The following is a 27286-nucleotide window of genomic DNA, read 5'->3' as shown; positions in this document are numbered from 1 at the left end:
TCATTCTCTCTCTCTCTCTGTCTCTCTATCTCTGCCCCTCCTTTGTTCGTGCTCTTTCTCTCTCATAAATAAACAAACATTAGAAAAGAAGAGTAACAAAGCATATGTTTACCAACTCTAAAGAAAATATATAAATTATACCATGACATGCTATACTCTACTGATAATGAGTGACCCACCACTACTTGAACACATGGATATATTTCATTAACACAAAATTGAGAAAAAGAAACTGTATACAAAAGAGTGTGTATTATCCCTTTACATTAAGTTCAAAAATAGATGTTGGAAGTCAGGATGGTGATTGACTTTGGTGAAGAGGGAAGTAGCCAGTAGGTGGAAAACATGATAGGGCGTCTTGGGTTTTAGCGATACATTGCAGCTGTCTTGCATCAAGTTGCAAGAATTGATTGTTAAATGTTGGAGGTTTGCAGGCTGATGGACATCAAGTTGGTAGCTTGAAATTGGCCATGCTGAGATATATATGGCATGGAAATTGTGTTTTTTCAAGTTGTTTTTGTTTTGTTTTGAGGTGGGGCAGCTGGTTGCTGTATAATTAACCAGAATAATGCTGGTGCAGGATGTACTCACTTTGTTAAATTCACAGAGCTATGTGTGTGTGATTTGTAAGCTTTTCTTTGTTATACTTTAAAAGGTAATTGGTAGGGGCGCCTGGGTGGCTTAGTCGGTTAAGCGTCCAACTTTCGCTTAGGTCACGATCTCGCGGTTCGTGGGTTCGAGCCCTGCGTCGGGCTCTGTGCTGACTGCCAGCTCAGAGCCTGGAGCCTATTTCGGAGTTTGTGTCTCCCTCTCTCTGACCCTCCCCTGCTCACGCTGTCTCTCCCTCTCTCCTAGAAATAAATAAAAATATTTTTTAAAAAAAGGTAATTGATATTTCAAAGGAAATATGGAAGTCACTGTAATTTAAACAAATATCCCTATAGTATTGACTAACTCAAACACAGGGAAAGTAGAGCAGAAGAGCTAAGTAGGCTCTGTGAGAAAAGCGGGAGAGCTGAAGTACTAATAAACAGATTGATTTCTTCTCCATTTTCACTACTTAAATCAAGAGTCATGATCTTTTATTTTTACAGAGGTCAGACAGATGGTACAGAAAATGCAGACAGAGTTAGCATATTTATTCACATGGCAGCATTCCTCCTCACAAAAACGTTCTTTCTAATTCTTTGAAAATTGCATACCTCTTCTTGATATTGCAACCTGATGATTTAGGATATTGAGCCCTGGTAACAGATTGCCAACGTTTGAATATTGGCTTTTTTTTTTTTTTTTTGAGGTATGTGATTATACGTCTAACTTCTAGTTTTCCTCATTAGCAAAGTAGGGAAAATCATACTCCATCACTTATTCATTCAAAGTAGTTTATGGAGTAAGGACTATGCTCAAGGTATTATTAGAGCAGGGAATATAGCAAGAAGTAAAATATACAAAGATACGTGGCATAAAGTTGCTAATATTATAAGAGGGACACAGAATAAATAAGATATATAAGTAAAATCTATACGTGGTAATAACCATTGAGGAATGTCAACTAGGGAAAGAGAAAGGGATGTCAGTTGTATAGGTGGTTAGTTTTCACTGAAAACACAACATTTAAATCAAAACTTGAAGAAAGCAAGACAGCCAGATGCAACTGTCATCATAAGCAAAGGGGATGGGAAATGCAAAGATCCTGAGGCATAATCATACCTGAACTATTCGAGAAGTAGCAAAGAGACCACTATGTCTAAAGCAGAGTGGTAGAGGACTAAAAAGATAGGCCACTGTAAGAATTCTACCCTTTATTCTGAATGAGATGTGAAGGTATGCATGGTTTTAAGCAGAATAGTGATATGATCAAACTCAGGATTAATAGGGTTAGATTAACTGATTCATTGAGAATAGATTTGAGGGAAACAAGGTTAGAAAAAGGAGGCTATTTTAGTAGCCCATGTGAGAAACAATAGCTGCTTGGTCCAGTGAATTAGCTCCTTTTTGCATGTAAGAAAGTGGGTTCAATTTTTCCACATCTTCTAATTTTTAAGACAAGCCAGAACTCAAAATTTTTAAGTAAGAAATACTCTGATTTTCTAATGCTGGATCAGTTTCTTTTGTTCAGTTTTGGTTTTTAACCCGTGAAGACACACATCTACAAAATTCACATCCACAGATTTTCTTTTACTAGAATCATTGTGTCACTGGGTCACTGCTCCTAAACCTCATGACTGCTCTTGGTAGCTAGGTCTATTTTTCATAAACAGAAAAGTCTCCAAAAGGCTCTGGCTTGGTGTGTCTTCTTACTTATTCCACACCTTTTATTATCTATTGCTTTCGTTTTCCTGTACCAAGTCTTGAAATATGACAATTTGAGAAACAGAAGAAACAGACAGGAAACTGACTAGTGCTCTTTTAGCCCCCAGTGAGCTATTTTCTTAATTAATTAATTTACATATATATTTTAGAGAGAGAGTACAAGCAAGCTGGGGAGAGGGACAGAGGGAGAGAGTGAGAGAATCTCAAGTAGGCTCCGTGCTGAGCATGGAGCTCGATCCTATGACTCTGGGATCATAAGCTGAGCCAAAATCAAGAGTCAGATGCCCAACCAACTGAGCTAGGCAGGTGCCCCTCAAGGAGCTATTTTTGACACTTTTTTCTTTGATACTTACCTCAAAATATGAGAGGTTAGTAACTGACCAAAGAAATAGATGAATAAAACACTGTCCAGCTTTTCCTTAACATTGAGATAGAAAAGGAGCAGCAATGTAGATTGGCTCTGAAGCACAGATAGTGGGTATAAAATACAAATTGTGGGACACTTCCTAAATGTTACTGAAATATCCTTATAACTTTCTATTGAAAGAGTGTGTACTTATTTTAAAATCCAGAAATCATCACTTTTATACTTTCTAATGGAAATTTATATGTATAAAACTGGTTCTTCTTTCCATTGGCACTTATAACAAAAACCCAATAGTTTAAAAATAAATAAAAAAAGTGGGAGAAAGAAGTCCTAGATAATCTACTTTTCAATAATGGGTGAGCAAATTACATGCAAATATATTAATTTATTCAGGGATTTTATACCTCCTTCTGAAACTCTGGAAATTGGACTGACAAAAGGCAAAAAAAAAATATTGTGGTAAAATGTAGATTATCTTCCATAATGCTTTGTAAGAAAGAGTTCTGAATTGGAAAATGTTAGAGTTATTATCAAAGTGTTTTGAGTCCTGAGGAACAGATCGTGTTTCTATTCCTGTTCTTCCTTAAGAGCTTCCTACATTTTTCACATCTTAGGCAGTTTAGGACATCTTTGTAGTTGTTAGAGTTGGCTAAGCAAAGTTCAGGCCAAACTAGGAATATGGTGTAGAGTTACTTTGTTGAACTGGTTGAATTCTATCCTCTTCTTCTTTAAAAAATTTTTTTAATGTTTATTTTTGAGAGAGAGAGAGAGAGAGAGAGAGAGAGAGACAGAGAGCGAGCGCATGAGCGGGGGAGGAACAGAGAGAGCGAGACACAGAATGAAAGCAGGCTCTAGGCTCCAGGCAGTCAGCACAGAGGCCGATGTGGGGCTGGGACTCACCAACCCTGAGATCACTGAGCCAAAGTTGGATGCTTAACCAACTATGCCACCCAGGCACCCCTATCCTCTTCTTTGTGCAACGTTTATAGAGGGTTCAGCAAGTAGTTGTTGCCAAGATGATCTTCTCCACAGAGAAGGGCACTTATTGCCTATTTAGGAGGCTTTAAAAAGGCTGATCATGAAGACACTAATAAAAAGCCAATTTTTTTCTTATATGCAGGGGTTGTTGAGAGAAGAATATGATAATCCATGCTATTTATTTGGCCCTTATTAAGTGCCACACACTTAGTTCTATCTACTGGGATATTTCTATGACTAAAGCAGACAAAGCCCATGGAACTTACATTTTAATGTGGGAATCTGTGTGCTCATGTGAGCTCATGTATGGTTGTGTATATGATGGGGAGGAATTAGGTCTAGGTGACTATTCATAGTACAAATGCTTACTCTGATTCTCAGGGCCATTATTGAGTTTAGAGACTTGAAGAGGGGGAAAGCAGTGAGAGAATTTTTTATATGTAGCCAAATGTTGTTGATCCCTTTGCTTGACTTTCCTAAATTGTCCCCATAACAGGGAAAATGAAATTTTCATGGGTTCACCTTAAAGCCTAATTATCTTTAAAAATTGACAAGAGACATTTAAAATATAGGAAGCATAGAAATAGTATCACATATTGAGTGTCTATATGAGCCAGATCTACACACTGCATCATTTATTTCTCAAAAAATCTATAATAGTACATAGTGTATAATACTTTTTTTTTAACCCAAAATGTGCCTATTTCTCAGAAAGGTACATGCCTAAGGTCACTTTGCTACTAAATGCCAGAAATGGCCATCCATGTCTATTTTGCTTCAAAGTCTGCAAACTTCTTGGGCCCCTTGAGCCTGAGAAGGAAGATAATTTGTAGATGAAAGAAAAATACAACTTTATGTAGGTCAATGAGTAAATATGAGTGTGACTCTCCATTTACTAATAATGTGGTTTGTTTGTGATGAAAATGGGAGCAGAAGCACAACTGTTGAAAAGCTGATTCTAATATAGTTAACTTTAACTTTCTTTAATGGGTGCCTAGAGGCTATGTATGACACTAGGTTTTATATCAATTTCTTAAATCTAATTACTGGAAGTTCACATATTTTTGAGATTTGTATTTGTGGGAGAAGTATTGTTTTCAATTTAAAAATTTTAACCACTCTGAAAATTTTCACCATGATTACTGAAAAATCTCTGACAGTCAATATAACACCTATATGTCATACGGCGTACTGAGTCCCATTGTATTTTTAATGAGAGGTAGCTATAAAAACAAATTTTCTACATTCAAGAAACTTAAAGCCCTTACCCACCTAGATAACTCTGGGAATTCACTTCATGAAAATGAGTTGTAGTACATAGTTCATAGCACATACAGACTCACATACATACACATATGCTCGCATATACACATATTTCATATATATTAAATATCATGTATATATATATATATAACTTCTGTTCTGGCAAGCAATGCAGAGATTTCAGCAAATTGAGGTAATGGAAAGTCTGCAAAGAATTTTGAGAATTGTTTTGTATATTCTTGGGGCAAAGATATGATTAAATACTTTTAATTCTGTTTTCTTTACAAATCTGAGTAATTGCTGAAATCTAGAATATAAATTATGAAAAGCCATTTTCCATGTTTATTGAATTCTTCTCAGAGAGTGTACCATTGATGTCTTGAAGGATAATAAGCTTGATTGCTTTAATATGATACTAATGACTGTTCCTAGGCAATAGTACTTCAAAACATTGCTATATACTCTACCCTAACATGTATTCCTTAATACTGTCTATTGAGTTTAGAATCATAGTGTCTCTTGTTTCATCATTTTTCTTGTTCATAATAATCTGCTAGTTTTTACTTCTATATTTGTTATTATTATGCTTTACATTTATCGAATGCTTTCTACTTTTCAAAGGAACTACATACATATGTATATATGTATATATAACTCCTTTGCATATATCATAATAATTATTACCTATTTGACTTAATGAATTGTTATGCATTTCAGGCTAATGAATGAAAAAATCCTGATAGCATGTTCTCTTTTTATATTTAACTTGTAGAATAATATACACTTCTATTCTTTTAAAATAAAAATATATCCCTTTATTTATTACTTAAGTTTTATAAATTCCTCACAATTAACTGTGGTCACCTTTTACTAGTAAATGACAGTCATTCTCTGTCCTTTAATGTTGAGAAAATTGCCTTATCACATCAATTTGGCAATGCAGACAGAGTTAAAGTGAAACAAATTCTTTCCTTTTTATCCAGATTCTAATTAGATATTTACAGTCTAGGACCCAAGATTTGTGACACTCTACTTAGTACTTTCCACTTCTTGTTCCTTGTTAAACATTGAATAATTTATGAGTTTGCCTTTTTAAAATTATCTTGTCCAGTACACATATAAATTGTATACATTGTAGAACAATATAAATAATTTTATTTGACTGGGAAAGCTGAAGGAAAATAAAACTGAGGAGGGTAATTTAGTATTAATCTGGCAATCTTTTCAAATGTTAAAATTTAACAAGTGGCTTTGATAAATTTCTTTGTTACTTATATCTTCCTCTATAGGACATTGACTTTTACATTTGTGCACTGATGGGGTAGACAACTATAGTAGCTATTTGTTGACTAAAGAACTTTTGTGGTTATTACATATTTTAATATGCTGGACTTATGGGTAAAAGTTCAAACAACTAATTAAAACACACTGGAAAATCCTTCATTACAAGAAGACGATATTTAACGGGGCGCCTGGGTGGCTTAGTCGGTTAGGCGTCCGACTTTCGCTTAGGTCATGATCTCGCGGTTCGTGGGTTCGAGCCCCGCGTCGGGCTCTGTGCTGACTGCCAGCTCAGAGCCTGGAGCCTGTTTCGGTCTGTGACTCCCTCTCTCTCTGACCCTCCCCTGCTCACGCTGTCTCTCTCTCTCTCTCTCTCCTAGAAATAAATAAAAAACATTAAAAAAAAAAGATGATATTTAAAATATGTTTAAATATGTCTTAAGTTTGAAAACAAATAATGTTTACCTACTACGTAGCTATTTTTATAAGCATTCATATTCAAATTTTAAATAAAATTATTAGTTTCTTAAATGTGTAAATACTTTTACCAATATAATGAATTATTCATGAGCTTTAATAAGCCAGTGAAATATTTACAGGATGATATAATGTATTACTGTACATACAATAAATTTAGTGTATATATTTACTAAATAAATGACTGTCTATAATGTGATAAATATTATATTCAGCCATGGAAATCAGTAATACAGCACCTGGTTTTTAGGGAGTTACCTTCTAAAGGAGATATATCTATATGGGGTACATAAATAGTGAGGTACTGAATATGTAATTGTGAAGCTTTGAACTCTAATGATGTTTAACATTTACCTCATATTTACCTTTTTAAAAATGTTTATTTTGAGAGAGAGCAAGTGCTAGAGCATGAGTGGCGGAGGGGCAGAGAGAGGGAGAGAGGAAATCCCAAGCAGGCTCTGAACTGACATCCCAAAGCGGGGCTCAGTCTCAGCAACTGTGAGATCATGACTTGAGCCAAGATAAAGTCAGATGCTCAACCAACTGAGCCACCCAGGGGCCCCTCATATTTGTCTTTTGATTTAATGGAGATATAAAGATATTAAGTGACAGCAACACCACATTCCCTTAAGTAAATGCCAATGCTTTCCCACATTTTTGTTTTCCATTTATTTACTTATCTTTGTTTATGAATGCTCAATAATAGCATAGTTATTATTATTATTATTATTATTATTATTATTATACATATTGCCCGACTTTCTACCTAGGTACTTGTCCCTGTCAATATATGCTAAATAATAGCATATTCAGGCTGTCACGGCCACAAAATTGATTGGGAGATGTACTTATGTCGCTCTCCGTGGTGCTGAAAGATTATGGTGGGTTGAAATTAGTTGTCTCCTCTGATTCTTTGACACTGATGATTATCGCCCTATCACTAATTCAAAACAAGGAAAAGTATAGTGGAGAAAGGAAAGATGAAAAAAGGAAGGTTTAAATGTGAGGCTTAACTATTGGTTAATAGATAGTTGGATTAATTTATTTAATGTTTACAACAGGTACTATGCTTAGAGTGAGGCCACAACTTTGCACTTCCACTGCTGCTCTACAAGTCTATACTTTATATTGGTGTCTCCCAATGTATATTGGAGAAAACAGGCAGCAAGCACACAAATATAGAAAAATGTAAATTTGAAACTGTTGTAGATGCTAAGCAAGATACAGGGTTTTATGGATCATGAGATAAACTAGAGCAAATATGAGTATATCAATATGGAGCTTGACTGAAAATTAATTACTTTGGTCTCATATTATTAAATTATTGTAAAAACAATATATTAAAGAAGATAAGGTCTAGTGAATCATATAAGACTTCTAAATAAAATCTTAAAAAATATTTTAATGAGAGCTTGCCTCCATGAACTAAACTTTTTAATAACATATTTTATACCTGAAATAGCTATATTTCTGGATCATGACATTTAATTTTTTAATTTTTTAAACATCTATTTCTTTTTGAGACAGAAAGAGACAGAGAGTGAGCAGGGGAGGTGTAGAGGGAAAGGGAGACAAAGAATCCAAAGCAGGCTCCAGGCTCTGAGCTAGGGCTCAAACCCACAAACTGTGAGATCATAACTTGAGTTGAAGTCAGAAGCTAATAGACTGATCCACCAAGGCACCTCCTGATCATGATATTTTAAATGATGATGTAATAATCATCATCAAGGGTGAGAAAATTTGTTTGCATAAAGCAGGTGTTAAAGATTTTAAACTTTTACTTTTATGACAAAATATTTATATCATGTAAAATGCTACTTAAAATAAATTAGCTCTATTTTTCTTTCCTATGAGTTGTGATCTTGAATTTTTGTGGATATAAGTGGATTTCAAATCTATTAAAATTTTTTATCAGAAAATTGAAAATAACTATAAAGCTTAAATTTGAAAAATACTTAAGCATTATTAAGGCAATCAATCTGCAGCTGACATGGCTACCACGAAAATAGCAATTCAGCATATGGTACAGAATTATTGTATATTTAAGTTGCTAGAGCTGTGGGTCATTAACTGAAGCTGTGCTCACTAGAATTTCCTGCCTGGTATCGCTGTTCCCCATATACAAAAGGATACATTTTGAAATGTATGCAATTATTTCTTGACCCCTAAAATAAAATTTTTCATCATTCTATGAACTTTTGCAGATCACTGGGTCTTTATATGAATGCTGAAATAAATGTTTAGATGTAGACACTCTTTTATTCATGTCACCTTCAGAAAGAATGGGACACATGCTCAGATTCCTCATGTTCAAGCCATCCTACAAAGAGCCCTAAACAAGCTTCTGGCCAGAGGCTACCTGTCTGTGAACTCTGACGATTGTGGCCACTCCACTTGGCCACTTCTAATGCTTGAGGTGGTCAATATATCATGGGATATCTGTAAACTATTTGTGGCACACAAATTGGAAAGCTCAACTCACAGCCTCTTTCAATTTTCTTCTGAGAATTTATTACCACCTAATATAAGGACATGTTTTCTTTTTGTTTAGGATATATTACACTAAAATATAGCATTCATGTAAGTACAGTCTTGATCTTTTTGGTCACTGTTGTATTCCTAGAGCATGATGTAAACGTTGAATACCTATTCATTGGATAAAGGGCTTGACTCTAAATTTCATGAGGGCTATCTTCATTTTCCTCTATCTTTTCATTCCTACCCCAGTGCTTAACCATTGTATTGCACTAAGGAGATAAGCTGGGTCCAGAATATGAAGATTCTTCTTGTAAGATGTGTTAGGGCTTTTAGACTGTATCCTAAAAACAATGTGAATCCACTGAAATATTATAATTTGTTAAAAATGTTTTTAAATTTTTTACTTTAGAAAGCAAAGTTTCTTTTTCCTGCATCTCTTGATAATGGTATCTCCATTCTCTTACTCACCCGATTTTAGACTCTCACAGTAATTTAATACTTTTGTCTTTCATTGCTAATAATTTTTCAAGACCTGACAAACTTTAGCAATATCTCTCTTCTTTTTCTTACTTTCTTCCTTTCATTCTCCCTCTTTCCCTTCTTTCTCCCCTCCCTTTCTTCTCTACTCTTCTTTCTTTCTGTTCATGATCTATCTATCTATCTATCTAACATCACCTCTTGTTTTCCATTTTAATTTGGGCCTTAGTTAATAACAGGTTGGTCAGTTGTATCTTCTGAACTCTTATTTATGTTTTTAGTATATTCTCCTTCTAAATCACTTTATGCTTTATAGTAGATGGTTAATTACACAATATTGGCCATATTGTTTATCTAAACAAATACTTTCAATAACTCTTCACTGATCAAAGATAAATTCCTAGCTTTCTAACTGAAAAAAAATTACAGGGGCACCTGGGTGGCTCAGTCAGTAAAGCATCTGACTTTGGCTCAGGTTATGGTGTCATAGCCTGTGGGTTTGAGCTCTGCATCAGGCTCTCTGCTGACAGCTCAGAGCCTGGAACCTATTTCAGATTCTATGTCTCCCTCTCTCTCTGCCCCTCCCCTATTCATGTTCTGTCTCTCTCAAAATAAATAAACATTAAAACAATTAGAATATAAGTTTTTTATTACTTTCAACACTCAGTCACATAAATTATTGCTTTTATTTTATAAGATAAGCAAGGAGTGTCTCTCTTCCCATTTTTTAAATAAAATAATTCAAACTTCAAAAATGTTGCAAAATTACTACAAAAATGCCTTGATAATCTTCATCTAAATTTACCACTGTTAAAAGTTGGTCACATTTCCTTCATCATTCTCTTTATAGGTATTTCTGAATGCTTGTAAATAAAATGCAGCCTTTTTTATACCCTTCTTACCCCCAAATATTTCATTATAATAACTACAGTAAAATTATCAAAATTAGGACATTTAATATTGACACAAAATTAATTATAATTTAACATAAAAGGTCTATAGATAGTATAGACTTTATTCATATTTTGCCAATTGTCAAGTAATGTTGCTATATATTTTTCTAGTTCAGTATCCAATTATGGATTACACATTGGATTTAGTAGTCACGTCTCTTTAATCTCCTGTAGTCTGGAACTGTTGTCCAGCCTTTCTCTAACTTTCATCAGAATAATATTTTTGAAAAGTACAGACAAGATATTTTGTGGCATTTTCCTAAAGTTGGAATTTTCTTTTGCTTTTTCTCATGGTTATAGTTAATTATGCTTTTTTTTTTTGGTCTGAAATGTGAAACAGATTACATTGTGTACTTTTTCATGCATCATATCATGAGGTTCATGATGTCACCTAGTCTCATTATTGATGATTTTAAACTTGATCCCTTCGTTAAGATGATATCTACCAAATTTAGTCTCTAAAAGGAATACAAATTTGTGTAAGCATAATTTTGAAAAGTGTTCTACCTTGTAGGTTGATGAGCCATCCCAGCTGAGCCCTGCCCCCAATCAACTTGCCAAACAGCAGATATGTGAGGCCAGCCTAGACTCTCCAGCTCAAAGTAAGCCAGCCAGAGGAGAAAATTACCCAGACAACCCACAGAACCTTCAGAAATTAGAGATGCTTTATTTGTAGATATTGTATTTATAGAAGTTTTTATTGCTGTTTTGTTTATTGGTTTGTTATAAAGCAAAAGCTAGTAATTTCCAGGGAGATGTTTTGGAACTACAACATACAATTTTTATCCATCAGAATTATGACTCTTGCTTTAGTTAAAATATTGTACAAAGGTTGCAAAATGGAATTACTACTTTTTTAAGAGATGAAGAATGTAAAGATGGGGGATTATATGTCTTCAAAGGACATATGTCTGGTAAGTGGCTATGCGAGCATTAGAGCCCTAATCTTTTACTTGCTGGTCCATAGCTTTTTTTTTTTTTTTTTTCCTCCAATTTGTCATGCAGAGGTGAGTAGACTGATGGTAGAACTGGAACTCACAAGAGGGAGCAATAGAAATTCCAGAATGTCCCTGGTATTAGGAATGGCATCCTGTGTCCTCACATGTGCACAGAATCACCTCTGGTAGATGCTCCATGATTGATTGTTGGAAGGGGTGGCGGGATGGACAAGGTAGGAGAAGATACTAAGTATAACTTATCATGCCAATTCAGGTGATAATTGATTCATGAAAAGATATAAAGATAACATTTTTTAGAAATTTTCCTTTATGAGTACAGTCAAGAATGTCATTGACATACTAGATAAAAATAATATATAGAACATTGCTCTTAATACTTTGGAAGTAGCTATTTTAACTTTCCCCAGTTTTGCAACATAAACTAAGAAGAGGGAGCTAGGACTAGTGAGTGACACTGGGAGAGGAGGAAAGGACCCCCATTTTACTCTCTTTTACAAATAAGAACACTGAGACCAAAGAAAGCCAAGGGCCAAAAGTAACCAAGAGCTAACAGTGAATTAAGGGCAAAGCGGAGATTTGAACTCAGCAATCCCAATTTCCTAAAAGAGTACCTTCCACATGGCAGTGAGGGGTAGGTCCTAAGTCATCAGATGTTAATAATATCGGAGTCTTGTCTATGACTTTTGCCAGGCGTTGTGTTAAGGTCGTTACATACATTTTCACTCATTCAGTACCAAAGACTTTCCGCTACACTATACATTAACGACTTAGAAATGACTTCACATTAACTTTACTTTGAAATGCAAGCATTCCGGCATTTCAAGGTGTGTATATGAGTGTATGTCTCAATGAAGCCCAGAGCTTGTTGACTGAGAAAGGAATTCAAAGCCCCACTTTTTTTTTTCTTTACTTTCCCTCAAAACTGTAAGAGCGCAAGGAAGCATTTTTGCGTTCCCAGTTCTCTTACACTGTGCAAGCTGGCGGCAGCTGTCGCCCCCCGGAACATCAGAATCCTGCCAGCGTGTAAGAACTGTAAGCGCCAAGAGGCCAAACTCTTGTCTGTCCTTCCTGCTTCAGGGCTCCCAAACCTCAACTCCCCCGCAGCATGTCTCCACTGGAGAGACCACGACGCGGGTGGGGTTGCCCCAGCTTTCCCCGAGGGCAGCCCCCTACCCTCCAGCACCCTTGTAAGAGGCTCGCTGGTGCGCTGGGCGAACACGGCGCGTGCAAGCCGGCTTTTGCACCCTGGGAGCCCTGGGTGGCTAGGGGCCGCGGAGCTCTCTGTGGGGGGAGACGAACCGACCCCACAGTTGCTCTTGGGGGCCGTGCCTGCCAAGTATCGCGGGACTTGTGCACATCGCTGGAGCCGCGGCTCTCGGAGCAGCTGGAGCGCGCTCGGTGCACCCCGCCCCAGCCCGGGGAGGAGCGGGAGCCGGGAGGGAGGAGGGCTGGGGGGGTGCTGGTTACGTAAATGATACTAGCCCAGTGAGAGGCCTCCAGNCGCCCGAGGAGCCCTCTGGCCCGCCGCTGCGCTATGAGGGCGCCTCTCCGGGGCTGGCCCAGGCCGGAGCCGCCTCGCTCTGCTCCAGGGCAAGTGTGAAGAGAGAGGCGCGGGCGGGAGCCGGGGCTGCGCGCGGCGTTCGCCGACCCGCGCGGGTTCCAGGTGAGCGCGGGCTCGGCGCACCCGGTCCTCGGCGCGGCCGGCTGGGTCAGAAGCTGAATCCCGTGCGTGGACCGCCGTTCCCTCTTCGCGGGATCCTTGGCCACGATAGCAGGTCTCCGTCTCTCTCTTGCTCCCCCTCTCTTCCTCGCAGTCANGTCGGGCGCCGCGTCGGGCGCCCCGGGCTGGACTCGCGGACCCGGCGACACTGCCTCCCGGAAGCCCGGAGCGCGCTCGCCGGCTGCTGCAGGTGCGGAGGGTGGATCGCGAGGCGCGGAACTTTCTGTCGCCACCCGCCCTCTACTCCCTTCTCTGCTACTCGCGGGAGATTCGGGGCGCTGGCCACCCTCTGCGCCCCGGTGGCGGGGGCAACTTTCTCCCACCAGCTGCGGGAGGCTGGGCGCTTGCTGTGCGTGGACGCTTCTGTTAGGCTTCCCACCGGGGATGCTCCAGGGTTTGGGTGTCTTCCTCGACGGTTGCCTTCCTTCCTTTCTGCCTCTCTCTTTCAGTGCCCCTCGGCCTCGCATTCTCTCTGCGAGTCTGTCTCTGACTCAGTTTCTTTCTCTGACTTTCTCCCTGACTCTGGCTCCCCCTGCGACCTCCGGGTCTGTTTCTCTTTCATGCTTTCCCTCCTTGCCTCTCTTGGGATGTCTCTGTATTCCTGTTACCAGGTCTCCTCCGCTTGTCTCTCCGTCTTGCCGTATTTCTCTCTGCCCCTCCTGCCTATCTCTGTCTCCCTTCCTCGTCTCTCCTGCTTCCTGCTCCGTTCTCCCGATGCCGAGGAGCTTCGGCCAGTGGAGCACGCCCTGGCCCGCCTTCTGGCCACCTCCAGGAACAGAGATCTCCCTGCTCTGAGCCACAGGAGATGCGGGGGATGCCCTTGTGCAGGCTTGCATGGAGTCGAGGGGCTGAATGAAGGGCTCAGGGGCCAGTCCCCCCTGCACGGGTCCGAGGGCCCTGCGCTGCTGCGAACCCGGGCGCACGGAGGCTGCCGGCCGGCCTGGGAAGCGGCGTGCGCCCCTCCCCTCAACCCGTTATTTGACAAACATCAGGTGAATTTCCTTATGGAGAGTCTATACCTCCAGCCTTTACAGGTAGCCACGGGAGAAGAGACGGTAGGCACACACAGAAAGCTTTGGGACCCAGGGAAAACTAAGCTCGAAAGGGTGGGAGCTGTTGTGAGGCAAAGGTGTAGCTAGCGAAGGAGAGGAGCATTGGGGACTATCTGCCGGAAACTGCCATCACACTCCATCCTTGAGCGGTTTCCTTGGGAGAGGTCGCGGTCCCTCTTCCCAGGAACACAGCGTGGTGATTTTATTTGCGGGGTAAAGACTTGACTGCCCCAGACGCCTGAAATTTCGGGTTTTCTTTGGGCTCCCAGATCTCTAGTTTTATATGAAGGCTGCCTTTGCTCAGGGTCGCTCCCCTCACCGTGCGCGCGTGTGTGTCTGTGTGTGCATGTGTGCACGCGCTTCTTTGCGTTCATGCCCTGTAGTGTTAAAGAAACCAGCTTGTTTGAGAACACTGAAAAGTAAGGTCAACCCATTGGTGATATAGTTTGGACCTTTGACCTTCTCAGATCATCCTTGCCTTCACTCAACCTTTCCTTTTCCTCATCTTGACTTCTGCATTGAATTATTAATTTTTCATTTTCCCTAATCTCTACAAACTCCTCATCTCTTGCAGAATTAGAACCTTTATAGTCAAACCCTGTTTGAGTGACTTCACAGATGGATAGATTTGGAGAACCTTCATAGCCTAAGACAGACTTTGAACACGAGAAATGTGCATTTCTCTGCACTGTCTCAAGCCAGGATTTCGCATCTTTCCCTTATGCCCCTGCCCACCTTCAACTCCACTGAGAATTTTCTCTGGCTGCTCTTGCTTGTTTAAATAAATGCTTTTAATTCTCCGTTTGTGTGATGTTCATCCCATTCCAGGGCTTAAGCTGCTTGCTTAAGTACAGGCACTGTGTCTGAGATCAGGCTTGGGGAGGAAGAAAAGAAAGCCTTTCCATAGGAAGCACAGTGCTGCTGGTGTAGATTAATTCTGGATTCCAGAGTGCAGAGTCCTGGATGTTGTTTCAGATATGCAGACCTAGCACAGCATGGGAAATCTAGTAAATGCTTAATAAAAACTTGTTCCTTGAGTGATTCACATGCAGCTAATTATAGGCTTTGAAGTCACCCAGCTAATCTAATGAGCTTACTTACAAGAAGTTGAATTCTGCCTCTTTTATTTTTTTGTTTGTTTGTTTCGTGTATTCGTTTATGAATGGGAATTGAGGACTAGTTGAAGCAATGTTGAAACATGAGTCTTCTGTGCCTTTTTGGCTCATTCACTGCTTGAATTTGCCACTCTCTGCAAGTCTTTACCTTGGCTGATGTTCTTTAACCTGTCATGGCAGAATTGAAGAAATGATTTTAGAGATTGATGGGGGTGGCATCTCATAATCTTCCTATGAGAAAGCAAACTGGAACATGACATCATTTGTTAGTGAATACTTCTGTGTGGTCTTTCACAAGTGAAAAATTTTCTCTTGTAACATAAAGAAAAGATCTATCTAATTTAAAATATTTGGGGGCTATAAATTGATCTGCAAACTGACTCACTTACCTTAAATAATTTATAGGGTTCCTTACCGCTTCAAATATATATGAGAGGTGTGATACTACATGCATATGAGAATTTGCCAAAGTACCAGAAAATGTAGAGCCTCCTAATAAAAGGTACTAGTAAGAATTCATAAGCTACTGTGTTGATTTTTTTTTTTCCAGTGTTGCTTTTTGTACGCCTTTTGACAGAGAGAGAGAGAGAGATCATGAGATCTTTAAAAAGTTGTGGATTTACCATGAGTATTGTGTAGGGCCATGGTCAAGGTAATTTTGCTTTAAAAATGTTACTTATAGATGGCCTGACACTGTACCCAATGTTTTGTATTTAAAAAATAGCAAAGACCCAGTGAAGGTGGAAATTCTGATACTGGTTGATATAGGTTCTGCTTTCTTATTGATAATATTGAGACATATTTAACTTTATAACTTCGTATGCATTAATTTTAAGTTAAACAGTTTTGTCAGAGTGAAATACAATGTTTCATTTTGCTTATAGATTTTTAGAAGTGGTGGTTCTTCTTTCTTTCTTGCTTTCTTTTCTATTTCTTTTCTTTTAGAGGTAGTAGTTCTAACAGGAACGTTTCCATGTAATAGAGATTGTGCAGCTTTTTAATCTTGGCATTTTAGGGAGAGGGTGGGAGATTTAGTAATGAATGAATATTTTTATTCTTTCTGGTTGGACCAATGAAGAGAATATTGGTGTTTCTGAATAACACCAAGTAAAAGTAAAGAATATGATTGAGGATAAAGCATGAATACAGTCCACTATGTGAAACAAATAACAATGGTACATGTCTTTGATAAGAGTTCATTGTGCTTTATGAAAATGAACAATTTCTACAGTTTTGTCCTTTAACTACTGGTGTTACTAGACATCACATTCTCAAGTGTCACCTCTTGCAATAAACAAGAAATTCTTGACTGTGACTTTTAATATCTCACCTTCTTTGGTTTGAATTGCTATCAGTAGTAGGGACATGTACACATCTTAAATCTAATGAGGCCTAACAGGATCACTACTTTGAAATCTGAGTGACCATATGGCTAATTATAAAAGAATTTTAACTGGGTTTTGGTTCTCAGTTCTTCCTTCTGCTCTTGTCATCTGAATAAACACATGCGAAACATCAAATCAAGACTAAGTATATGCACTTATATTGACTCTGACAATCTATTTCATGGCCTTTCTTAATATCACCACCTTCCCCTTCCTCACACAGACACATACACACTAAGTATATGTTCAAACACATAAATCACATTTAAAGATCCGGTACCGTCTGCTTTGATAAACCTTTTGCCATTTTAACAGATTAGACTTACATTTGAAATTTTTGTTTTAAAGCACATTATTTAAGGACGTCTGCGATTCAGTTATAGGCATATGTGTTTTTGAAGAGTCCAGGTTCGTACTGTGAAATTTAATACATAGAGAATTTAAAGAAATTAGTGAGAATGAATGCACACATTATTTCAGTAGTAGTTGATCATCCATTCAGGGCATTATAAGCAGTTATCTTTTAGAGCAAAATATAAGTCAAGTAGACTTTAATCATTTAATTATTTATTTATTTATATACTTGCTTTCCCTGGATTCAGATTTAGACCTATGTATATGCTTTCAGTGTGTATAGTATATTAAAAAATATTTTTACTGGGTCTTTGCTTGATGACTAAGAAATAATTACAGGTGGCTAAAGATACCTGTGTGATTAATGTATGTTCTGATTCCATTGTAAATGAATTAGCTAAAATTCATTTTAAGCTATGAGTTTTCTAATTATCTTTCTATGACTCGGGAACTATTTATTTAAGCTGAAATACTTAATTTTGCAAAATTTTGACTACAGATTATTAAGAGATTTCTGGGTCCTAACATTTAAAATATAAGTTAAAGTAGGGAACTGCGCCTCTCCTCTATGGGCCCAACTTCACCTAAGTGCACATATAATTATTGTCCTCATGAGCTCTTGGGTTCTCTTTTAATGTTTGCCCTACTATAATTATCCACCCTTCACAAGAGACCTAAAGCAAGCTGCAAAATATCATTTGTTAAAAGTTGTTCCACATTATGGGGTGCCTGGGTGGCTCAATTGGTTAACCATCTGACTTCGGCTCAGGTCATGATCTCCGGGTTTGGTTTGTGGGTTCGAGCCTGCTTTGGATTCTCTGTCGCCCTCTCTCTCTCTGCCCCTCCACAACTTGTGCACTTATGATCTGTCTTGTGCTCGCTCTCTCCCTCTCTCTCTCTCTCTCTCTCTCAAAAGTAAATAAACATTAAAAAAAATTGTTCCACGTTAATAGCTAATCTTCCCACCATAGCTTGAGAGGGATGTAGAGAAAACAATGACTGTTACCATCCTAGATATGAACATATTTGTGATTATAATTTTTGTTATGTGAGAAAATAAAACGCTGCCCATATTAAATATTCAGACTTCCTTTGTTTTTTTTTTAGCACTGCTTACTGTTAAGATAGATGGGAACTGTCCAAGATATAGCATATCAGGGTTTTAACATGATGTGGAATTAATTAGGACTCTGTTTGATACATTAAACTACATTGATGTCACTTAAATCTTATTTAAGCTCTTGTAGAACATTATAGGAAGTGTGATTAAACTGTTAGTTGGCATTTTGGTGATCATAATACATGTGCTCAGTAGCCACTGTAAACAGAAAGAAGAGTTTAAAGCAAAGCCTGCGCATTCAAAATCATCCAAATTACACCTCAGAGATAGTAGTAAATGTCAACTTAATCTCTTGCCTAATATTAATTGCCTTGGTATTATAAGCACAGAACCTCTTTTTTTGTTAAAAAATGGATTTTGACATATGGGGAGGATTATGTTCTTGTAGATCAGAAGCATAATAACTGACTTAATTTCCTCATGAGATTTTTATTATATAATTAGTTTCAGATGGAGACGATGAGATTTATACAACTATCAAGACCCCTACGCAATACTACCATTACTCTAATGAAAGAAAAATGGGAAAACATACTTGGAAACAAATCTATGAGGAGGGATAGCCATTTCATTTTATTTATGAGGGAGCCAAAAATGGTGAATTGAGTTACAAATTGAGAAAATAACTAAAATCTATTGGATACTTACTTTGTCCTTGTACTGTGGATAAGTAAACATCTGATAGGTCTTGCTACATTTTATCCTCATAGCCCTATGAGGAATAAGTAGAATTATTGTCCCCATTGTATAAATAAGGACTCACTCACTCAGAATCACACAGCTAATGTATATTAGTGCCAAGGATCCCATCAGTTCTTTTCTGTCTCTGAAGCCAGGGCACTAGTAGTTCTCAGTCTGACATTTTCACTGACTAATAAAATTTTTTAAAAATTGAGTGCCAGCCTCCATCGAACATTTTCTTTTACATGGTAAGAATGATTTAAAAACTCCACTTATATCACCATCATCTTATAAAAGGGTGGACATTTTAACACCGGCTAAGATGGCAGAACTGAATATCAAAATATAGTTCTTAAAATAGAGTACATTTAGCTTCCTGTGCGTTTTTCTATGTAGCACTTATTTTTCAAATTTAACAAAGACTGATGAAAATTTTATCACAGTCTGATAATTCATTTCACCATATTCTGTAGTCGATGCTTAGGAACCCTTCTTAGTCTGAACCAGTATAATATCCTATTTACCCCAGGCCCCCCGTGTATACAGAGAGGGCAGGCTAGCATGGTAGTCATATCCATGACTTAACGAAACCTAAGTAGTGCATATAGCTAGCTCTTCCATTCTCTTACTAGTCGCCAGCCTGGGCAATAAAATTTGGACCCAAGAAGGATGCTAACGATTGCTCTAGCCTCAGTTTAGTGTGTCAGTGTTTGTTGAAAGGATTAGAGAATAGGAGGGGACTTGTTCTTTCATGGTACTTAACTGCAGATCACTGTCACCTAGTGCCAATCTGTGTCCTGGGACAAGAAATGAATGATTGCCTGGCAGAAATAAAGGAGCATCTCTCAAGAACTTACTCCTCTTTCCTTCCCCCCTCAACCAGTGTGTTGTAGCCTTTAGGGATCATTTTGTTCCTCTTTTACTTCTTTGTTGGCCTTGGTGAAGACAAAGCAGTTTTGTTTTAGGTAAGAAAGAGAATTCCAAAGCTAAACTAACTGCTTTTGTAAAACTGACTGATGCTGTTAAATGCTGAGTTCCTTTGGGTAGTGACTATTGTGACCATCAGAGAGGAAAAAAATGCCAGTGAGGGTATGTGAAATGTACCTAAATGGTCCTAATGCATTGTTTAGTGTCCTTGTTAACAAATCAGTTTTAACACATAGTTTATTTTCCTGTGATACTGCTAATAATTGTTTAACTTACATTAAGAAATGTTCATATTTATGAAAACACTGGGGAAATCCTGCTGAGATTTCTGGATTTTTTTCTCAAGTGTTTTAAGTTTTTTATGGGATGGAATATTTGCTAATTTGTAATTACTAGTAATCTATAAAACTGATGTATTAATATTTAGTATGATACAGTTTCTCCTGTGACCTTTGGTTGATTTTCAGCAACTTTCTTTTGCTTAGGGTTTTTGTGTAATGCACTAAGACAATGTTTTAATGATATTTCTTTAGTCTTTTAAAAAATAAATATCATTTTAGGCCGACTGAAAGTGGATTAGATTATGTAGATTATTTCAATTATATGCCCTCAATAATGAGTCCTGGATTTTTTTTAATGTTTATTTTTTTATTTTGAGAGAGAGAGAGTGCAAGTGTGCCGGGGAGGGGCAGAGAAAGAAAGAGAGCAAGAATCCCGAGCAGGCTCCTCACTGTCAGTGCAGAGCCCAGTGTGGGGTTTGAAGTCACTAATTGTGACATTATGACCTGAGCCAAAATCAAGAGTTGAACACTTAACAACTGAGCCACCTGGGTGCCCCATTGTTTTTTAATGTTTATTTTGAAAGGGGGTGGAAGGATCAGAGAGACATTCCAAACAGGCTGTGCCCTGTCAGTGCTGACAGAGCCCATGTGGGGCTTGATCTCACAAACTGAACTGTGAGATCGTGATCTGAACCTAAATTTAGAGTCTGGTTAACTGACTGAGCCACGCAGGGGCCCCAGCCGGTTTTTTTTTTTAAACTAAAAATCTGCACTTAAAAACAGTGCTATTTTCAGAGTCTCTAAATGAAATGAAGGTTTATAGGATTACTAACGAGCCCAGTATCAAAGTTAAGTCCAGTTTTGTTTTCTTTTTCTTGCAGCAGATTCCACCTCCTTTTTCTGAATTCTCAAGGTTCATCTTTAATTCTCTTGATAATTCAGTCTCATATGGGAATAAATGTCATTTGTCCTGAAAAATATTAGAAGCCAGACTGTCCCTGATCATGTTTCAGATGTTACTCATCTCCTATAGGTTGTCAGTGTGTTTTTGTATTTTCTTAGGTAAATGATGTGTTTCTTACTTCTCAGTACTCCCATTCTTCTCCCTATCTTTTCCTTGGCCCTCTGTTCCTTTCTTCTTCATGGTGCTCTCTACTTTGAATAGTGTTTCTTCTATGGCATAATAAATCCACATGTAGCAAGACTAGACTCTTACTGCTCTTGAAAAGTAAATGAAAAAGAGCTTCTGTTCATTTCATCAGTTAGTTCTGAGTAGGTAAGAGACAGACACTCTAGCTTTTGCATCTGGGTCATTTAGCAGGAGGCTGGGGATGCTAAATTCACATCTCATTACCTTTGTCTACTTTTAGAATTGTGTGCTTGGGCCCTGTGGTCAGTTGGCAGTTGGCCGGCCCAGGGCTCCAAGGGAATGCTGTGTTATTTGAGGGGATGCCAACTTCAGTTGACGCATGCTTTTCACATTTCTTGGTTGGATTTGCCACATAAAACATCCAATATGTGTTTTCTTACTAACTCTAGGCTATTGACTTTATGTCAAAAATTTGCTATGATATTAATGGATAGATTGTGATGAACAATTTTAATGATTTGTATTCTGTGACTCCCACTCCCTGATTTTGGGTAGCATTTCCCCTATTTGATAAGCCCAGAGCAGACATTTTGTCACAGATTTTTAAAGAGTTTTATTGTTGTGCACTAAGTTGAGATGAATCGTAGGTAATTGGATGGTGCAGCTGAATTAACACATTGAATTGCTAGTTATGAGACACTTCATTTGCTGTTGCAGACGACAATAGGCCCATTTTGCTTCTACAATGCACAAATTCTTATTATCTATATAGAATTCTAATTCGAGTGGGATAACATGTATGCATCATTTCCATTCCTTTTGTAAGGAAAAATAACCTTCACAAATGTAAGCTACTTGCATCTATCTCATTAAATAGTTTTGAACTTTAATAAATCTCTTTTTGAGAATGTTAATCAGTTGTCTCGTTCTCCACAAAAAGGACAGAGTATAAGGCATTTCCAAAACATGAAATCAATAGTATTGCTGTGTACCTTAAGACTTGTGCAGATGTGCAGTTTGCATTTCTTTCAAGAGAGCTCCTTGTTTGAATTGTTCAGGACAGCATTGTTGCCATCGTGACTCTGATGATACTGAACAGTCCAATAGTTTTGTGTGTTCTTAGGTTTTCTTCATTTTAGGTGTTTTAAGGGTAGTTTCTCAAGGTCATTGGAATTGCTTTTCAACAAGTGATTATCCATTTAAAGAGGAAGAATGGAGACATATCTTTATTATACATCCTTTTGAAACCTCATTAATTTAAACATTAAATTAAAGGGTCAAAAAGATATCATGCTGTTAAGAATTGGATGGACTAAAACAAGACAGAGGAAACTAAGATATAGGAGAGCGGCCTGAAGTTGAGGATGGGGCCACTGTGCCCTGAATAAGCCCCCAAAGGCTTGAGGCTCCATACCAGAAAAATAGAGAGCAGAGGTGAGACACTGAGGCTGCAACAAATAATTAATGAACATGTATAGTTGGAATAACCAGGCTTCTACTTACCAATTCTACTTCCTAGGGAAAAGTCCCTATAGCACATTTTTCTCATCACCCCCTCACTATGCTCCTTAGTACAAACTGATGAAATTGCTTAGATGGCTGAGGGACAATAAAGGCAACTAGAGATACATCCTAGAACCGTAGGTTAAAGTCCCTTTTATTTTGGCACTTAGGTTCTTCAAGTCTAAATGATCAGAAACTTGCTTATCCAAAATCTTGCTAAAGTTTGCTATTTAGCAACTTGCTAAAACAAAATCTTCTAATCAACAAGACCCACTCAAGTAAGAAGTCTCAGTAATTTTCTATTCTCTCATTCTTTTTTTTTAAATTTTTACTGTTTGTTTAATTTTTGGGGGGAAGGGAGGGGCAGAGAGAGATGAAGACATAGAATCTGAAGCAGGCTCCAGGCTCTGAGCTGTCAGCACAGAGCTGGATTTGGGACTCAAACCCCTGAGTAGTGAGATCATGATCTGAACCGAAGTTGGACGTTCAGTTGACTGAGCCACCCAGGTGCCCTGTTCATTCTTAAATATAAAACAGCAACCATGGATTACCAGACATTTAAAAAATAATGTGAGAAAAAAGTATTAAGAAAAGTCTGCAACATGTAAAAGAGAAACCAAGATAATTGAAAAACCAGTAATAGTAAAATGATGTTGTAGGGAACAGATAATTAAAAGATCATAAGAGACACAAAAACATTAAAATCCTTGAAGAGATGCAAGAAAATATTCATAAAACAAGGGATGATATGGAAGAGACACAATAAATGAAGAAAATTATGGAAATTAAAGATTCTCAAATTAATAGTTTCAGGGACATTTTATAATTTCCGATAAAGAAAATCTCTCAACAGTGAAAATGAAATGGAAAAAAAAAAGAAACATACTGAGTCATGGTGAACATCCCTGAAGTGTGACTTCTTACTACTTATAGTTATGTAAGAAAAAAAAGTATATAGTTAAAACAAATATTAAAGAATTAGTACAAGACCACCACAAGATGGTGGCACAGGAAGACGCTGAACTCACTTCCTTCCATGGACACACCAAATCTTCAGTTACATATGAATCATTCTTCCCTCTTGAAAAGGTGCTGAAAACCAGATGAACTTCTCTAAATCAGAGGATAAAAAGACCACATTGAGAAGGGTAGGAGAGGCAGAGATATAGTCTCTCACAAAAACTGTGCCCTAGCCTGGCCACACACAATAGTGAGGGATCTTAACCAGTGCCGTGCTTCCCCTGGAGGAATAAAGCCTCACATCAGGCACCTCAACTCCCCATGATCCATACCAGAGGCACAAGGCCCCAAAATGTGAGTGGGGCTGATGCCCAAGGAATCCAAAATACTAAGGAAACTGAGATTTCCCTTTTCAATGGCTCATGTGTAGTCTCCCTCACCTCAGACCCAGGGGGAAAAAACAACAACAGTTTGAAAAGCACCTAGACTACATGTGATGGAGATTTATTTGCTGATCTGAAAGAATCTGCTGGAGTGACAGAGGACAGTTGAAACTCTCCCCAGAAACAGAGGTGCTGGCAAAGGTTGTTTTTTCCCTTTCTATCTACTCTGCTATCAGGTGGATGAGCTCATACATGGTGCCCTCTCAATGCCTCATTAGGACAGTCGGGGACTAGTAGTCATGGCACAATCCTGGGGCACTGTGAAGCCAGAGAGAGTGAGTGGTTGCAGAATCTCCCTGCTCCCTGGCTGGGGCAGGTGAGTGTGAATGGTTCTGGCATTCTCCCGCTCCCTAGCTAAAGTTAGTGAGCTGGGCAGTTGTGACACTCCCGTGTTCCCTGGCTGAGGCTGGCAAGTGTGAGTGGTCCTGGCATTCTCCCACTTCTAGCCTTAAGCCACTGGGGGTGCAGACAGAGCACTCTCCCATTGTATTCCTAAAGCCCGTGGGCATGCATACAGACATTTGAATGCTCCATTTATGAGCATGGCCTACCCCCTATACTCTCCAACTAGCAGATGTATGCAGTCTATAAAGGGGGATGCCACTTAATCACCTGATGCTAGTGGCCGATGGGACTGGCATTCTGTACTGCATAAGAATGTAACATTTGGAAAGCCAGTTTTTGGCAGGCCACCATTTTCAGGGCACTGCACAGACAACAGACTGAAACATAAACCCAGTCTTCCTGTGAAAAGGGCCTTTTAGTCTGAAGCTTCAACCTTAGGGACATGATTCAGATTTCATGCACATCTGTAGATTAAGGAGGCCCTCCCTTGGAATGTAAATAGGGAAACACCATCCTTGCATTCCCTCTTGGTCTCATTATATCTTGACAAGACCTTCCAGAAAAGAGCTTGTAAACTCACCTGAAGTCCTGCTTTTTGGAACTGTCACCTAGGAACACCTCCAGATCTCCTGGCCTTACAGGCTACGATGGATTATGATTGTGGCCCCACAGGACTATATGTTTTTGCATACTTTATTTTTTTTTATTTTTTATTTTTTTATTTCTAGGAGAGAGAGAGAGACAGCGTGAGCAGGGGAGGGTCAGAGAGAGAGGGAGACACAGACTCTGAAACAGGCTCCAGCCTCTGAGCTGGCAGTCAGCAAGAGCCCGACGCGGAGCTCGAACCCACGAATCGCGAGATCATGACCTAAGTGAAAGTCGGACGCTTAACCGACTAAGCCACCCAGGCATCCCTTGCATACTTTAAAAGCTGCTGTGTGAGGGTCTGACTTCCAGTCAGTCTGAAACTAAGTGCTAAGTGAGATTCTTTCCTTTGGACCACTGACAGCTCTATTCACACTCTCAAAAATGGGGACATATCAAGAATAAATCAGGTAATTTAGATAGTCAAGGATTTGAGAGACAAGGAAAAACTACAGCAAATTTAAATGGGAAATTTCATCACGTACACAAGGCCATGCCTTTGAGACTGAGAGAGATAGCTGTTTCACCTAATGCATATAAAGAGAGAGTCAAGGAAAATGAGGAAACAGAGAAATGTGTTCCAAACAAAAGAATAAGGGAAAATATCAGAAAAAGATCTTAATGATATGGAGACAAGTAATTTACCTGATAAAGAATTCAAAGTAATGATCATAAAGATGCTTACTGAGCTCTGTAGAAGAATGGGTGAACACAGTGAGAACATCAATAAGGAGGTAGAAAATATAAGATAGTACTAAATAAAAGTCACAGAGCTGGAGAATACAGTCACTGAACTGAAAAATACACCAGAAGGCTTCAATAGCAGACTGGTAAAGCAGAATAAATCAGTGAACTGGAATATAAGATAATAGAACTCACCTAGACAAAGCAGCAAAAAGAAAAAAAAAAAAAGAAAAGAAACAATTTAATGGACCTGTGGGGACAACATCAAGTGGAATAACATTTGCTTTATAGAGATCCCAGAAGTAGGAGAGAGAAAGAAGCAGAAAACTTATTTTGAGATAATGGTTGAAAACTTCCCTAATCTAGGCAAGAAAAGAGACATCCAGATTCAAGAAGCCCAGAGAGTTCCAAATGAAATGAATCCAAGGAGATCTATGCTAAGATACATTATAATTAAAACATCAAAAGTTAAAGACAGAATCTTAAAAGCAGTAAGAGAAAAACAAGTTATTACATACAAGGGGACCACCATAGGAGTATCAACAGATTTCTCAACAGAAATTTTGTAAGCCAGAAGGGAGTGGCATGACATATTCAAAGTCCTGAAGGGAAAAAACTTTCAACCAAGAATATTCCATTTGGAAAGATTATTATTCAGAACTGAAGGAGAGATAAAGAGTTTTCCAGAGGAGCACAAAAGTCAAAGGAGTTCATCACTACTGAACCCTTCTTATAAGAAATGTTGAAGGGACTTCTTTAAGGTGAAAAAAAAAAAAACTGGCACTAATTAACAGTAAGAAAACATAAGAAAGTAAAAATCTCACTGAAATTGTAAATATACATGAAAGGTAGTGAATCAAATACTTTTACAAAACTAGTATGAAAGTCAAAAGATGAAAATGGTAAAATTAACTAAAGCCACAATAATTAGTTAAGGGATACACAAAATACAAACATATAAAATGTGACATCAAAACATAAAATGTGCAGGGGTAGTAAAAATCTAGTTTTGGAATGTGTCAAATTTCAGTTGACATTAACTTAAAATAGACTATTATTTACATAATAATATGATATATGTGAACCCGTTGATAACCAGAAAGCAAGAACTTATAGTAAATACACTAAAGAAAATGCAAAACATTTCCTAGGAATCATCATACCCTAAGGAATCATCCAGCCACAAAAGAGAGAAAAAGAGACTAAATTCTCCAATTAAAAGACAGAATAATTAAAAAATAAAACAAAGAAAAACACCTCCTTATATGCTGCGTATAAGAGACTTACTGCAGAAGTAAATATACATAAAGACTGAAAGTGAAGGGAATGGAAAGATATTACCTGCAAATGGAAACAAAAAGAAACCCTTATCAGACAAATTAGACTTAAAACATGCTATAATAAAAGACAAAGGGGGCATTGCATAATGATAAAG

At 38.2% G+C, this 27286-nt stretch overlaps 1 protein-coding gene across 2 annotated transcripts in view; it reads left to right on the top strand.

Annotated features, from left to right (window-relative positions):
- Positions 1-13279: 13279 nt before the first annotated feature.
- Positions 13280-27286, top strand: part of GALNT13 (polypeptide N-acetylgalactosaminyltransferase 13) — a 528727-nt gene continuing 514720 nt past the window's right edge. For both annotated transcript variants that reach the window (XM_077767826.1, XM_077767828.1), the window contains exon 1: positions 13280-13321. The gene's annotated coding sequence lies outside the window, so the exon portion shown is untranslated. The remainder of the gene's footprint in view (positions 13322-27286) is intronic.

Source organism: Crocuta crocuta, unplaced genomic scaffold, assembly GCF_008692635.1.
Source record: "Crocuta crocuta isolate KB4526 unplaced genomic scaffold, BGI_CrCroc_1.0 scaffold154, whole genome shotgun sequence".
Taxonomy (NCBI): Eukaryota; Metazoa; Chordata; class Mammalia; order Carnivora; family Hyaenidae; genus Crocuta; species Crocuta crocuta.
This window is presented reverse-complemented; position numbering and strand designations above follow the sequence as displayed.